The 17,383-nt window shown below is 41.0% G+C and overlaps 1 protein-coding gene across 4 annotated transcripts in view; it reads left to right on the top strand.

The window, feature by feature from the left end:
• The first annotated feature begins 3,753 nt into the window (after positions 1-3,753).
• Positions 3,754-17,383, top strand: part of EEF2K (eukaryotic elongation factor 2 kinase) — a 76,502-nt gene continuing 62,872 nt past the window's right edge. Inside the window, exons 1-2 of one of the 4 annotated variants that reach the window (XM_036741464.1) lie at positions 3,822-4,189; positions 14,130-14,186. The gene's annotated coding sequence lies outside the window, so the exon portion shown is untranslated. Of the gene's footprint in view, positions 4,190-14,129; positions 14,477-17,383 lie in introns of all 4 variants that reach the window. The other 3 variants (XM_036741462.1, XM_036741463.1, XM_036741461.1) reach the window with 3 other exon arrangements.

Here is a 17,383-nt window from a genome sequence, read left to right as displayed (position 1 = left end):
AAAGAAGAAAGACAAGGTTTAAGTAACAATCCCAACTCCAGTTTATGGTCTCCATTTCATAAGAAAGGAAGTCATTTGACAAGGTAGTGTCACTTGGAGATTATGATCCCAAGAAGCAAATAGCCCTAGAATATCAAGATAAGAGAAATCCCACTGTTCTGGTTGCAGACATCCTGCCACCACAGAAAAGGTACCATTTGTCAATCTTTGAAGTTTCTGAGACAGGAAAGGGCATTTTTAGAGTAGAACAAAGCCGTTTGGATGATTAATTCAGGCTTTGGATATTATTGGGGTTTGAATAATCTAAAAGGATTGTCAACGTAAAGATAGTTTTCAACATTCACTTTTATAAAATTTTGAGTTCCAGATTTTTTTTCTCCCTCTCTCCCTTTCCCCCTCCCCAAGCTGGCAAGTAATCTGATATAGGTTATCCATGTACAATCATATTAAACATTTCCAAATTAGTCATGTCGTGAAAGAATAATCAGAACAAACGGGAAACACCACAAGAAAGAAAAACCAAGTGAAAATAGTATGCTTCAATTTGTATTCAAGCTCCATACTTCTTTCTCTGGATGTGGATATAGCATTTGCCATCATGAGTCCTTTGGAATTGGCATGAATCATTGTTTTGCTGAGATTGTATTGCTAAGTCTATCATAGTTGATTTTTGCACAATGTTGCTGTTACTGTTACAATGTTCTCCCAGTTCTGCTCACTTCACTCAGTATTAGTTCATGTAAATCTTTCATTTTTTCTGAAATCTGTCTGCTCATCATTTCTTATAGCACAATAGTATTCTATTACATTCATATACCACAACTTGTTCAGTCATTCCCCAATTGATGGGCATCCCCTCAATTTCCAATTATTTCTACCACAAGAAAGAACTGCTATAAATATTTTTGTACATGGGGGTCCTTTCCCATTTTTTTAACCTCTTTGGGATACAGACCTAGCAGTGGTGTTGCTGGATTAAAGGTATGTACAGTTTTATAGCCCTTTGGGCATAGTTCGAAATTGCTCTCCAAAATGGTTGGATCAGTTTGCAACTCCACCAACAATGCATTAGTGTTCCAATTCTCCAACATCTTCTCCAACATTTTATCCTTTTCCTTTTCTGTACTGATTCCTTTTTCATAAGAAACCTAGGTAAAAGTATTCTCTCTTCCCTGGAAAGTTATAAAAGTAAATCAATAACTCTTTTCTAGCTCTGAGTCCCAAACTAGAGATCTGGCAAAATGCAGTAGTTTTAAATCTCAATCTTCCTCTTTTCCCTTTCTCACTCTCCCCTGTTCTCCTTCCCCTTTCTTCCAGGCTTCCCAATTGCCCCTCTCAACACTGCATTTGAACAGTAATTCATAGTTTAATAATGTGAGTGGTTAAAATCTCTATCATATTTTCAGGCTTGAGATAAAATAAATATTTAAATACAAAAGAGTGAACAAACTTTTAAGAGACAAAGATAAGCTAGATGAGAGGAGGGAGAGACATCAGACTCAAAAGAAAGGGGAAAGAGAACAAGCATTTATCAAGTGCCTACATTGCTAAGCACTTTGCAAATATTATCTCATTTGATTTGTACAACAACCCAGGAAGGTAGGTTTTTTTAGATTTTTTTTTTTTTTTACATTTTACAGTTGAGGAAACTAAGGTAGACAGATTGACTTGCCCAAGGTCACACAGCTAGAAAGTATGTGAGACTGGATTTAAGTGGGGTCTTTCTGACTCTAGGCCCAGCACTTAATCAATCAATAAACATTTATTAAGTGTCTACTATGTGTCAGTCAGGCATTGTACTAATCCTATATACCAACAAGTTGACTTAAAAGAAAGGAAAGGAAAGGAGAGAAGGGAAATGAATCACTGCCTAATGTTTTCGATCTTTATGGGTTTCAGAAACATAGTATTCTCAATACAACTAATATAAAATTCACCCACACTAATTTGGAACCAGGGCTGCCACTGGTGACCTCATGGCTGTAGCCCCTCTGTCACTTCTATGGCAACTGGCCCTCCTTCCCTCCTGGCTCTGCTTTTCTTTTAAATCTCTGTCCCATAATTCCAAAAGAAGAAAGAGAATGGTTTATAAATCCAAATTAGCCACTCTACCAGCATTGTAGGCAAATCTGCAGGGGGTAGGGGGTAAGTGGAAATATGTGGGGCAAAGGACACTAGGAGATTTCTGCCCCAAACCAGCAAGCACTCACCTGTAGCATCCTGCTTTTAGAAACACCTGGAGTTGACCATATATCAGTATTTCATATACTGTGGTGTGGTAAGCACAGTCAAGCTTTTGTGTCTCTGGTGGAATCATCCTGCCAGGAGAAATTAGCATTTTTCTCAAAATGTGGTCCATTCATTTACTCAACATTGATTTATTAAGTACTGCTAGGCACTGTGCTAGATGGTAGGGGTGCAACGATAAAAAAACAAATAGCCCCTGCCTCTAGACTTCAAGATGTTTATATTCTACTGAGATAAAACAGAAAACAGTCAGATACAGTAAATAACTACAAACTGTACACAAAGTGATGGGTGGGGCAAAGTACCAACCATTGGTAGGATCCAGAAATGTCTCCTGTAAGAGATGGGACTTAGGTTTAACCTTGAAAGAAAGGGATGACAAAAAATCAGATATCAGGAGGGAAAGGCTTCCAGGTGTGGGGGACTGATCCCTGGTACAAAGGCCCATAGATGGGGATGAAATATCTTTGAAACGGTACAAGTAGTCTATTTTGACTAGAATATAGAGGGGAATATTGTGCAGTAAGTCTGGGAAAGTTGGCTGGAGCCAGGTCATCTTACCAAAGGTTTGAAATTCAACAACCAAAAAATATCACAGAAAACCAAATATACCCTTTAGATTTTTCACTCCAAGACTTTACATGTTAACACACAGCCTCATCAGAGAAAACCGGTGGACTCAATCTTCATTACCCACATCTAAAGCGCCTAAGTCAACTCAACTCCCCAAATTTATTAAGGCTTACTTTGGGTAAAGAAAGCTTATAATGGGTCATGGCATAGATGTCTCCAGTGGTACAATGCAATTTAATAAACATTTAATGAACACTTAACAGCCACAATGTGCCAGGCACTGTGCTAAAAGAGCTGGGGATACAAAAAGAGGTGAAAGACGTCTGACCTCAAGGCGCTAATGGGGGAGACAACATGCAAACGTATATTATAAATCGAGCTATAAACAGGATAAATAGGAAATAATTAAAAGAAGGAAAGTACCTGAATGAAGAGGGGTTGGGGAAGGCTTCCTACAGAAGGTGGGATTTTAGTAGGGATTTAAAACAAGCCAGTGAGGTCAACAGTCGGAGCAGAGGAGGGAGAAAGTTCCAGGTATGGGGGAGGGGGACCATTAAAACAGAAAAAAAAAGTCTACAATTCCAAAGAATTTGGAATATCGGACTGCCTGGGGCCGACTTTAGGAAGCGATATTTTAAATAGACGAAGTTCCTCCCCGTACACCTTGCTCCTTCCCCTCCCCCCTAATTCAAATTGCATCACTAAACTGCCAGCCGCTTTTACACTACCAAGCCTGAGCAGCCTCTGGGCTTGGAAGGAACCCAGCTCGGGGAATTCAGAACTCTCTCCAGCTAGCTGTGGGTGGGGGAGGGGGTGCGTGCGGAGTGACTCCGCCCCGGAGCCCATTGGCCCCACCCTTCCCGAGGATCAGCCAATCCCGAGGCTGGGGTTCTTGAAGCTAGGCAGAAGAGCGCCGCCGCCGTTGTCCCCGCTGAAAGTCTGTGCGCATGTGACAGTTCCCAGCCCGGCCGAGCCCCTCCGTGGTACCGCCCACGCTCTAGCTCCGGGACCAGGCTCGCGGCCAGGGAGCATCGGTTGCACACTTCTCTATCTCCCTGGAGCTCTGCACCAGCTGGCTCGGGATCTAGATTCCATCTGGGTCGCTGCAACTCTCTCTTAGGTCCTCGGCTCGCGCCCCTCGCCCGAGCCCCGGGGCTCGCGCCTTCCCGGGAACGTTCCATTCCGGTCCTCTTGCTCCACTCGCCCGCCTTACCCGAGCCGCCGCGAGCGCCCCGCCTGCCCCTCCAGCCCCGAGACGTTTGGGGGGCCTACCTGTCGTGCACCCTGGAGCTCCTAGGCGAGAGAAGCTACCAACTCCTCTGCTTCCTGGCAGTCGTCTGGGGCTGCAGCGGTCGCTTGCCTGCTGAAGGTACGTAGGCCTGATGGAAAAATAGAGGGTCTGTGGGGAAAAATAGAGGGTCTGTGGGGATCGGGGTGTTGTGTGGGGAGGGGTGGCGGGGGACAAGAAATAAGCAGCCCGTGCATTTCATCAAGGCAGCCTTCGATGTTTTATTTGCCATTGTGTGTTAACTTTTCCTTTCCCTATAGGACCCTCCAGTTTGTACCAAACCCGCAGGGACACTCCCCCCACCCAGTGTACCCCTTACCTCACCGCAGAAGGAGTTGGGGAGGCCAGACCATTTTATTGCTAAGGGGGCCTTCAGTCTTTTCAGACTTCGCTCCTTGTATGCCAAATGAGGGTGTTGTGTCTCTGCTAGCACTGTGTTGTGCCCATAGTAGGCGCTTAACATGTTTCAAAATGGAAATGCTTTGAATAAGAGGGGAGAATGGGGGAGGGTTCCTTCTTATCCCATGCTCAGCTTAGTTCTCTGCTCGTATTTTGATTGTAGAGGGTTAGATGATAGTAATGATAGTGATAATAATGAAAGTGCGATTGTCTCAGTCAGCAGAATCCAGTGTCTGGGCAAAGGAGGAACCCTAGGGCTGGATCAGACCGGAACACTGGGAGACAAAAGCCCCTTGGGTGGTTTCTAGCTTTCTTGGAGCCGCTCAAATCTGCTAAAGAAGTGGACCCTCACAGTTCCTTAGGTGATTCAGGACAAAGAAGGGTCTTTGTGTTTTTCTGAATGATTGGGGTGATCAGGGCTATGCAGACCTGTCTGTTATTACAATATTGAGTTTGGGGCCTTTTTGTATTTGTTTTGTTCACATGGCAGTACATCTTAAAATGAGAAGGTGCTGGGTCTGTGGAGGCCGCTAATGAGGTCATTAACATGCATGCTGGTTCCCCAGTAGGAGGAGGAGCCTGGGGTTGCTGAAATTAACTTCCAAGTTGACTGCTGCGGGGATTGCCCCGGAGTAACGGTGGTGATAAATGGAGGCCTGAGGGAATTTAATCCTTGTGTTAGGATTTCTTGGTTTCCTGCCCCTGGGGTAGACACACTGGTAGGGAAAGGTTCCAGATGCTTCACTTCTCCCAGTTTGAACCTCTTATAAATCTTTCCACCCTTTGGGTTTGAAAGAAGATAGAAGTCCTTAGAGGAAAGGAGGGAAAGACTCTTGTGAAGAAGAGCCAGGCAGCCCTTGGCAGTACAGCTCATTCTAGAAGGAGGAATGGATAGGAACATTGGAGGTTTTAGAGAAGAGGAAACTGAGGCACAGGGAGAAGTGGCTTGACCAGGGTCATTCAGTGAGGTACTGGCGGAATCAGGACTAGAACCCTACTTCTCAATCCATTGTTCACTCAACCACACTACACTGTTTCAGTAAAACAGGGGAGGCTGCAGTCTCATGGAAAACAACTTATGGACAGTGAGCAACAGGGGTCCCACACTAACTTGCTGGCCAGTCTCATTAACCTCAGTGGACCTCATTTTTCAAGAGGCACCATGGTGTGCTGAAAAGGCCCATGGGATTTAAGTCACTTAACTCTTCAGGACCTCAGTTTCCATATCTCTAAAATAGCCCTGGTTATTGTGAAGAAAGTGCTTTGCAAACTTTGAAAGTCCTGTCAGTGGAACTTATTTCCTTATCAGTTAAATCAGAATGTTAGAGTATAGAACATCTCTTACACAAATTCTTATACCATGCTTATTAAATTCATCACCTAGCAAGTTTCAAGGGCACCCAGTAAATATTTACTGAATTAATTAATCACTAATGTCCCTATAGTCTTGGGGCTAGAAAGAGGTCCTATCACATAGTCTTGCTCCCAGGACCAACAGGACAAGACACATACAAAAAAAAGGCACCTTGGCATTGTGGAGTCAGAAGATCTGGATTCAGATCCAGCCACTGACCGTTACTAGCGATTGGTCCATAGGCAGATCACTTAATCTCTCTTTGCCTGTAGTTTCAGCATCTGTAAAATGTGCATAATCATAAGAGCAGGACCTTCCACAAAGCATTGTTTCAAGGCTTAAATCAGATAATGTGCGTTAAACTGTGCAAACTTCAAAGAACTATGTAAATGTCTTATTAATAACAAAGGAAAAATAGAATAAATGATAGAATAAGTTAAGTCCTATGTGACTGGATAATAGGATTTTAGAGCCAGCTGGGAGCCTTAGAAATCATTTTACAAAGAAACTGGGGCTCACTTAGTGGAAGGATCTTATCAGGGGTCACAGAGGTGATAGACTAAGTGATAGACTAAAATTCATTCCCAGAGCTTTTGACTTTGGTTCTCTTTTCCACAGTGTTTCAGACTGTAAGGCCTCCTCAACTGAGCAATATTCTGAGGTCCGGGGTGATCAGGAGTGGGGGAGGGGAAAGGCAGGAAGGAAACGTGACTTAGGTTTCTAGCTGAGCCTGGAAGTATAAGACAGATAAATGGCTGGAGAGGATTCTAGCATAAAATTAGATGTGAAAATGGAAGGGTGCATAGGGTTTTCAGGGAACTGTTGACTGGAGCTGATGGAATGATTGGAAATAATAATAACTCACATTTACTTAGCACTTTAAAGGGTGTCCCAAATGCTTTCCTTACAACAGTGCTGTAAACTAGGTAGTGTAAATATCATCATCTCCATTTACAAATGAGGAAATTTTGCTTTTCACCTTGCCCAATTTTATTCCAGAACCCGAGCCATCCCATATAACAAATAGTATTTTTTAAAGAAAAAAAAAGGACGAAGAGTGGAGAGGAATCAGCAAAAGCAATAAATGCCTCAGACAAGTCTGAAAATATATGCAGTTGATTACAGTATAAAGGTTTAGGAGTGAGTGGGGATGTGAGATCTAAGTTCTAACCTTAACTCTGCCACAAAGCATGTGGTGTCAGGCAAGTCATTACACATTTAATTTTAAATTTTTTCCTCCGTCCAATGAGGAGATTAGACTATATCTGCTCTAGGAGCCTCTTCCAGCTCCAACATTCTAGGATTTTTTTTTCCTTGTCCTCATTGTTGCTTCTTAACTGTCTAGGCTCAACTCAGGTCTCCCCTCTTCTAGGAATCCTTTCCTTACCTCTCAGATTATAGATGATAGCTTTAGAGCCAGAAGGGACCTTAGTGGCCTTGAGATCAACTCTCATCCTTTTACAAATGAGGAAACTGAAGTACAGAGAGATTAGGTGTCTTGCCTATGGTTACATAGTAACATAGGTCACCTATTTACAAGTAAGTGTCTCAGCAGAATTAAAACCCAGTCTTCCTAACTCCAATCCACTGTATCAGGCTGCTTCCCCTTCCTTCCCCTTCTGCTTGTTAATGCTCCATTCTTAAATTACCTACCCTACTTACCAGTATATGAGTTGTAACTCCTAAATTAGAGTGTAAGTTCCTTGAAGGCAGATGCTGCTTTGTTTTTATATTTAACCTCATCGCCTAGCACAGTGCCTAACTTCTAACAAACGTTTGTGAATTAAACTGGTCTCGAGAGTACTGGGAAGGAAATTGGTACAGGAATGTGGGTTAGCATCGAAATTGGAGTACAGGATGGTACTTGAGTGGGGCCTTCATAATGAAGTCTGTTCATTGCTTTTCTTTGTGGGTAGTCAACACAAACTGTCCTTTACTAAGTCATTAAGTTATAGAAGAGACTTTGTTCTGCTTACATGGGTGTGGGAGAAGAGATCTCTTTGGCTTTTCTTGTCTAGTAGATGCCACTCCCCTAGTCTGTCTCTTCTCCCTTTGCCTATAACTTTCTGATCTTTTTAGAAATTGAGGAATTCACCACCCAGTAAGTGATCGCCATAACTACCTAGCATCAGGGAAGGAGTTCAAGAGTGTTAGCCTGCAGTCTTCTGGGGAGCAGAGAAAGACAACTGTTGCTGTAATGACTGACGGCAAAATACCATCAGTTACCTATCACCAGTAAATAAATAAACTATGGCAACTTGAATGTACCAATCTTTTCCTTTAAGAATATCAGATTTGGGATTTAGACATAAAGGCTGATACTATAAACAAATTGGGAGAGCAAAGAATAGTTTACCTGTCAGATTTATGGAGAATGGAAGAATTTATGACCAAACAAGAAATAGAGAACATTATGAAATGCAAAATGGATGATTTTGATTACATTAAATTGAAAAGTTTTGGCACCAACAAAGCCAGTGCAACCAGGGAAGTAGAAAACTAGGAAACAATTTTTACAACCAGTGTCTCTGATAAAGGTCTTATTTCTAAAGTACATAGAGAACTAAGTCAAATTTATAAGAATGTAAATCATTCACCAATTGCTCAAAGGATATGAACAGGCAATTTTCAGTGGAAGATATTAGAGCTATCTGTAGTCATATGAAAAAATGCTCTAAATCACTATTGATCAGAGAGATGCAAATCAAAACAACTCTGAGGTACCACTGCACACCTATCGAATTGACTAATGTGACAGAAAAGGAAAATGATAAATGTTGGAGAAGATGTGGGAAAATTGGGACACTAATGCATTGTTGGTGGAGTTGTGAACTGATCCAACCATTCTGGAGAGTAATTTGGAGCTATGCCCAAAGGGCAGTCAAACTGCATACCTTTTGATCCAGCAATACCCCTACTACCACTACCCAAAGAAATCATAAAAAATGGAAAAGGACCCATATGCATAAAAATATTTACAGCATCTTTTTTGTAGTGGCAAAGAATTGGATTGAGGGGATGCCCATCAATTGGGGAATGGCTGAACAAGTTGTGGTATATGAATGTAATAGAATACTATTGTGTTATAAGAAGTGACGAGCGGGCAGATTTCAGAAAAACCTGGAAAGACTTACATGATGCTAAGTGAAGTAAGCAGTACCAGGAGAACATTGTACGCAGGAACAGCCACATTGTATGATGAACAACTTTGGTAGACTTGGTTCTTCTCGGCAATACAGTAATCTAAGACAATTCCAAAAGATGGAAAATTCTATCCATATCCAGAGAAAGAACTATGGAGTCTGAATGCAAATCAAAATATTCTATTTTCATTTTTTTGTTTTTTGTCTTTTTTCTTTCTCTATTCTGATTCTTCTTTCACAACATGACTAATGTGGAAATATGTTTAATATGATTGTACATGTATAAGCTATATCAGATTGCTTGCTGTCTTGGGGAGGGGAGAAAAAATTGGAATTCAAAATCTTATAAAAATGAATTTTGAAAACTTTTAAAAAAAGAGACCTAGATTTTTTTAACCTATGAAACTTAAAAAAAGAAATTATCATATCTGGGCAAGTAAAATCTGGAGACTTGTAACCACACTCTTTCTAGGCAAAGAGAAAGAAAGGTTCTCTGGAGTTTTCCATTGGAGAAGATCCTACAAAAAAGATGCTTGCCTATCTTGGAGTCATTGGGAAGTATGTAGTGTTTTAAGAGCCACATGACTCATGCTTTTTGATCATGGTTTAGCAATTTCCTGACTCGAAATAAAATTACAGCCCCATAGTCTCTTCACTCCTTCTAGTTTCTTTAGTGCTAGGGGAGATCATACAGTCTTGGAAAGTACTAAATGGTTGGAAGGCCACAGCGCAAAGGCTAGTCACAAAATAAGACCTTGGTGAGTTTAGGAAGCTGGTGCTGGACCCAAGCTTCTGCATTTCAAGAACATCTTGATTATACCCTTTCTTTTCTTAAAGACTGCCCTGAATTTTTTTTAAACTAATAAGTAACTACAGTAAATTGAACTCTGATGGCAAGAGTTTGTTGCAACTAATAATAACTGATTTTTGGAGAGCAAAGTTGTGGGGAATTTACTACATATTTAAAAGAGTGGTTTCATGTGTGATCCTCCAAGTATATGGAATTTTAAGTTTAAAAAAATTAATTTTAAATGATAGAAGAGGTCCCAAATGACAAAAAAAAAAGAACCCTGCTACAGTTTTGCAGAAATGACTTTTTGTGATTCAGTTATCCTTCCATACGTGAATGTATGTTGTATGCCCTTTGGTTAAAGTATGTTTGTTTTTTTTTATTAATTCCTTATTTGTGTTTCCTTTAAGTATGGTTTCTCTATGTCTTGAGATATTGTGAATTTTTTATTTTTTCTGTCTGATAGCATGATTGCAACTCCTGACTTGAGGAGGAGGTGCAGATAGGAGGGTTGGGAATCATCTAATGCATAGATAGCACTTTCTAGTCCCAGTTTCTCATTTTCATTTCAAATTATCCATGAATAATTGACAATTATATAGTGCTTTAAAGTTTATAAACACTTTATATACATTTTGATGTCTGATCCTCATAACATCCTTGTGAAGGAGTTACTATAAACTAGGTTCTCCAAGCTTTGTCTTTTTTGACATCCAAAAGGCACTGCCTCCCTATTAGAAGGATTGAGTGATTCTATCAATGTGGCTATTCTCAAAGTGACCTCTGGCACTTTACAGCATCAGTGTTACCGAAATGAATGGTGGTGGCATGCGTTTGGTCAAAATTATTGATTGAGCCTATTTTTAGCTGGGTTTTTTTTTATAGTTGGCAATCACACGTGCTTAGCCCTGTGCCCAGGTGCTGTGGAAGACAGAAGAGAAGGGTATCATAGGCCTTAAGTTAAGAAACATCACTAATGTGTGAGACACTATGCTACTTGTATAATGGAAAGAGTAGTGGATTCATCGAGAAAGAAGACTTGGGGTCAAATCCCACCTCCCACTGATGGATCGTGTGGACTATATGCAAATCACATAATCTCTTACAGCTACAATTTTCTTATCTCTAAAATGGGAATGAAACCACGTACCTCACAGGCAAAAAGAAGAGCTTTGCAAACATTAAAATGCTGCATTTATATGAGATTGCTATATTATTATTTTCCCAGAGACTGCAGCATATACAAAGATAATTAAATACTAACAATGGGATGGGGGTGGGGGGACAGGAAGAATGAGGTAGAGGAAGTGAGCCTGGAAGGAAGACGTTTCTGAGAGACATAAATGGAGTGAATTTCCAGTCTTGTATAGATGCCCAGAGGCAAAAGAAGAGAACATCTGGTAGTCCGGTTTGCTTGGAACAGAAGGGATAGTGCTTGAGGGGGAATCATATAAGATAACACTGGAAGGTAGGTTGTAGAGGAGTTTAAATGCTAAGCTGTAGAGTTTTATATTTTATTCTAGAAGCAATAGGGAGCCAGTGCAGATTTTTTGAGCAGGAGTATGACATGGTGAAACCTGTGAAAAATCAATTTGACAGCTTAAGTGCCTAGCTTCTATTCTTAATTCTGACCCCAACCAGATAATTGACCATGAATAAATCATGTCATTCACCTGGGCCTTAATTTCTCCATCTGTCAAGTTTGAAGGACAATACTTGCCTTTACAAACTTAAAGGAATGTTGTGAAGCTATAATCATACAATAATTAACGTGAAAAACCTTTTTAGAAGTATAAAGATAGGCCATGCCAAAGTAGGGGATGGCAGTGAGGGAGGGTAGTATAGTAGGGGAAAAGTTCGAAGACTCAGGTTGGAATCCCAACTCTGTTGCTAAATAGCTGTGTGAACTCAGACACATCATCCCATCTCTCCCAGGCAGAGCTTCCTCCTCTTTAACACTGAGATATTGATAATAGCACTGGCTGTGTATCACAGGACTATGAGTCAGTCAATAACCATTTATTAAGTGCTATCATAGTAGACATACCATGGACTAAGCACTGGGCATACAAAGAAAGGCAAAAGACAGTCCATGTCCTCAAGGTCCTCCCAGTTTCATGGATAGTAAGTAAAGTATATGTTAACCTCAGGGGATTGTAGAGGTGTGGGTTGTTGTTATTGGTTTGCAAGATAGCAAATCAGTTTGTGTTTTATGTTTGCACATGGGTGGGGAGGATGTAACCTTTGACTGGGGAATTCTGTTGCTTTCTACTAAATTAAATGGTTTGTTTTAGGATCACTTTTGGGCTAGCCTTAATTCCTACAAAAAAATTCTGGTTTAAATCCCCGGAGTCCTCCTCACTCATATCTAATCAGATGCCAAATCTTTCTTTTTGTTCCTGCTTTTACAACTTCTTTCACATTCACCCCTCCCCACTTTGTCCTATTCATAAAGATAACACCCTATTTCAGGCCCTCATTTTCTCTTGCTTGGTGTTGCAATGAGCTTCTAATTTGTTTTCCTTCAGTCTCTCCGCTCTCTAATCCATCTTCCACACAGCTGTCAAATTGTATTCCTAATCTTTTTTTTTAATTTCAATTTTATGTTCTCTTTCAAATTGTCTCTCTCCCCTTCTCCCTTTCCCACCCAATGAGAAGGCAAGAAAAATAAAACTCATTACAAACATGAATAGTTATACAAAGTAAATTGTCCCCCAAAAGAAAGAAAGAGAAGAAGAATATCTGTTATTCTGCAGTCTGAGTCCATCAGCTCTTTATTTGGAGATGGATTCCATTTTTAATCATTAATCCCTTAGAGTTATGGTTGGTCATTATCTAACTCAGAAATCTTCACTGCCTCTAGGATAAAATACAAAATCCTTAGCCTGACATTTAGGGCTCTCCATAGTCTGGCTCCCACCTAACCTTCCAGTCAAACTGCTTACATGATGTCCACCTCCTTCCAACATGCCTTTGCACAAGTGGTCCCTCATGTCTGGAATGACCTCTTCTTTATTTATTTATTTATTTATATATTTTTACTTTTATAACATTCAGTTCCGCAAACTTTTGGGTTCCAAACTTACCCTCCCTTCCTCCTCTCCCCTGTCCCCAAGACAGCGTGCAATCTGATATAGGCTCTACATGTATATTCACATTAGACATATTTTTACATTAGTCATGTTGCAAAGAAGAATTATAACCAATGGAATAAACCATGAGAAAGAAGAAGCAAAACCAAACAAAAAGAGAGAGAATAATTAACATGCTTCTACTTACTTTCAGACTCCGTGATTCTTTCTCTGCATGTGGATAGCATTTTCCATCATGAGCCTTTTGAAGTTGTCTTAGAACCTTGCATTGCTGAGAAGAGCTACATCTATCCTGGCTTTCTTTAAAGCATGGCTCAGGTCCATCTTGTACTTGAGGCCTTTCTTGATTTTTTTTCAATTATTAAGACTCTTTCCTTTTGATTGAAATTACTCTCACTTTCAATCAAACCTGGAAAGACTTACATGAACTGATCAAAGTGAAGTGAGCAGAACCAAGAGAACATTGTACACAGTAACACCAACGTTATATGATGATCAGCCGTGAATGACTTAGTTACTCTCAGCAATATGGTGATCCAAGACAATTCTAAAGGGCTCATGATGAAAAATGCTATCCACCTGTGGAGAAAAAATGGATGGAATCTGAATGTAGATTGAAACATGCTATTCTCTTTTTTGTGTGTGGGTTTTTTTTTCTTTTGGTCTGTTTATTTTTTTACAGCATGACTGATATGGAAATATGTTCTACATGATTGCATATATATGACGTATTTCATATTGCTTATCTTGGTTGTTTTACAAGGCCCTGCTCAAGCACCATCTCCATGAAGCCTCTTCCAGGTAACCTAACTCTTAGCAATCTCTCCTTTCTCAGAATTCCTGTGGCATTTGCTGACTCTACTGTCCACTTTCCACCTGGCTTGTGTTGCCTTATGCTGTTACATATCTTTCCAAGTATGTACTCTGATTTCTCAAGGAAATTGTAAGCTTCTCCAGGGCAGGGACTTTTGTCTTTTTTTTTTTCTAAAAATAATTCTGCTTTAACATTCATTTTTTAAAATTTTAAGTTCCAACCTAGACCAATACAACAGTCCCCTTTGTCTCAGCCTATTGTGTATCCTGTCTTTCTTGGGCCTATGAGAACCTAGCTGACATCTTCTAGGGGACCCAGTTCACAGACTCATTGTTACATCTGCTCCTACAGCTAAGGGAGTTGCTACTGCTCCTTTACCAGCACTTTCTGTTGCCTCTGTGGCATGTGTTACTTACTGCATTGTTTCAGGTCCAGGAGTATTGCCAGGAGGCCTGCAGAAGTGATGTGATCTGAGACCGTATGAAGGTACAGCTGAGTAAGTTTGCCCACTGGATTTGGCTCTGCCTGCAAGACACCACCATCGATTGCCCTTGTGGACTGGGCATTAACCACGATATCCCAGCAATAGCCCCAGCCTGAGCAGTCACTTGTTTCCATTTCAAACAGGCCAGCAAAGACTGTTGCGTGGCAGGGGAGTATGTGTCTGCATGAATGTCTTCTTTTTTGCTGTTGTTAACTTGGTGCCCCTTGTTTTGGCCTTATCCCATCTCCTCGAAGTGATCTACTGCCTTTGCCTCAGAACACCCTTTGAAGAGGTATGAGCCTGAAGTATGTCACTTCCAGCAGGCCCTCAACTGCATATATGTGTCCCATAGAACTCTTTCTCGGACCCTATATCCCACAGCACCATGTCTCTCAATGCTTTCATCTGGCAGATTTTACTCCTCTAGGAATCTCTTCTTCACTGCCCTGTGTCCTTAAGGTACAAACGGTTCAGCCATAAAGAGACTAAACTCACAGTGAGGGTCCCTACTTTAGCTTCTCCTGCATAGTCCCATTGTTCCTGATCTCCTGAGTCTCAAGGAAATGGCACCTAGAAATCCGGGTGGCAGGAGAAAAGGGCAAGAAGAGACTAGCAGATTTCACTATCTATTCTCAGTCACGACTGTAGCTGTAATAACAGGCTGCTGACATGAGAGCAAGGACCACAGGGGCATTAGAAAGTACACATACATCTTAGCACTCCTGACAAGGTCACCATATTCTATCCATTGGCCCAAGGGTAACACTGGAAACAGACTCCTCTCCACTCAGGAAGTTCAACTTATGTTCTGTCAGCCCCCTCCATCTCAGTCATATTGCCAACACCTCCATCCCCACCCTCAGTACAGTGGGGCAGGAGAAAGGATAAGGAAAGTTATCAGGGATATGGGTCTCTCCTGTGGCTCTGCTGCCCCTTTCTCCTCTTGTCCCCATCCGCCCCTCAGGCCTAGGGCTCTGCAAGAGTTCCAGTGATCATGTGCCTGCCCCCCATCTCTTTCTCAAGCATCCCAATGGAACAGAGGGTTCATGGTAAGACTTCTGGGTCTTGTATATGCCTACTGAATAAAATAAAAAACATAGACTTGAAAAAAAATTTTTTGAGTTTCCTATTCCCTCCTTCCCTTCAGCCTCTCCTCTTCTAATTAAGGTTGCAAGCAATATCATAGCAAATTTAGATGTGAAGTCATGAAAACCTATTTCCATATAAGCCATGTTGCCAAAGAAAAAGAAATTGAAAAAAGTATGCCTCAATCTGTACTTAAGAGTTCATGAGTTCTCTCTCTCTGGAGGTAGACAGCATTTTTCATTGCAAGTCCTTTGGAATTGTCTTAGATTATTGTATTGATTAGAGTAGTTAAATCTTTCACAGCTGATCCTTGTTACAATATTGCTGTCCTGTACGATGTTCTCCTGGTCCTGCTCCCTCCACTTTGCATCAGTTTGTATAAGTGTTCCCAGGTTTTTCTGAAACCATCTTCATCATTTCTCATAGCATAGTAGTATTCTATCGCAATCAGATACAAGACCTTGTACCTCTTTGTATCCTTTGCAATGTCTGAATCAGTGCCCTACCCCTCGACATTCAGTATATATTTGGTGATGTTGGTGACAAAATGATCTATTGCTTTTAGATAGAAGGAACAGGCTTTGGGCTAATGCAAATGTGCACAGAACCCATTTGATGGTCCCTATCTCGGCCTCCTGGTAAGTCAATCTACTGAGGTTAAATAAGAGCCAGTGATGAATCCACTGCTTCGTGTTCATGCCCCAGGAAAAGAGAAATAGTGTTCCTTGAAGACCAAATAATGACTTTTGGGTAGAAGGAGCTGTTTTCATGATTGTGGGGGGAAAATGTTTGCTTTTCTTAGCTTTCAAATTTCGTAGAGCTTAGTGAGTCCTCTCCCCCTGTTAGGGTTAGTTAGTGGTCCCTTAAGGGTAATCGGGACTCTTGCGACTTGGGGCCTAAAGTTCAGTGCCATAAATAGCACTGGGTTTGTAGCTACTCCTACATATGGGGAGGGGCAATTAGGTTGAAAATGAAGCTGGGAATATTTATTCAACTCATGCCATGCACCAAAGCCTTCGTGATTTTATCTTTTTTTGTAATATAGCTCCCCTACAAAGAATAAAGCTGTGAGGCAGAGAGCCAGGGACTATTGAGAAGGAACCCCTTTTTTGAATCAGCCCTGGAATATTATAGTTGAAAACTCAGGATAAGAGCAGACACATCTTTTCTCTTCCCCCACTCTCTTGGGTAGGAGGAAAATGAGTAGTTAGGATTTTTTTAAGTGTCCCACTATGTGGTTAGTACTGTGCAAGATAGGTTGGTCTCAAAAGGGTGATTTGTGGCTATGACGTTGTTTCTGGTTAGTGCTATGCATAGGGAGAAGTGAGGGAAAGATTCCATCCCTTTTCTCCAAACTTGGCCATCAATGGTACCACAGCCTAGTATGAGACCTGCTTTGGGACTGTGATGAGCTCTGGTTAGGTCACGAGGCTCAGCAATATGCATTTTGAACATAGTTTTCCTGATGTGGAGGCTGCCAGACATAGCTGTGTATAGTCAAATGCTGATGAATTAAATGGCCCCAGAGACAGATCTGGAAATGGCATGTTCCCTTAAGGGCTTTTTTTTTTGAAATTTTGCTACTAAACAGACATCCATCTTGCTAACCTCACCATGACCCCAAATCCCTAACTCTCTGCAGTGCCCTCTCTCTCATATACTCAAATTGTTGTGCTAATAGGCAGAACATTTCCATTCTGTTCCCTTTTTTTGTCACAAGTCCCATTCTGTCTCTAAGGACAGTGGTTCCATGTTAACCAAAGAGAATCTAAGCCTGAGGAAGACTTCTCTGAACCTTCTGCTTTTTGGTGGTCTCCAGGACCCACATCAGAAAAAATGGAGCTAAATCAGTTTCCTTAGAGGGTTCTTAACCTAGAGTCTATAAATTTTTCTTTTTAATTTTGATAATTGTGTCTCAATATAATTAGTTTACTTTGTAATACTGTATGTTTTATGTATTTAAAAACATTATTCTGAGAAGAGGTCCAAGATTTTATCAGATGATCCAAAAAAAACTAAGAACCTAATTTGCCTGCACCTCCTGTAGCCAGATTCCAAGCTAGACATGCCATTGTAAATCTTCTTTTGAAGACAGAGATGACTATCTCATAGG

This window comes from Trichosurus vulpecula, chromosome 1 (genome assembly GCF_011100635.1).
Source record: "Trichosurus vulpecula isolate mTriVul1 chromosome 1, mTriVul1.pri, whole genome shotgun sequence".
Taxonomy (NCBI): Eukaryota; Metazoa; Chordata; class Mammalia; order Diprotodontia; family Phalangeridae; genus Trichosurus; species Trichosurus vulpecula.
Note: the sequence above shows the minus strand (reverse complement) of the source record. Positions and strands in the feature narration are given on the sequence as shown.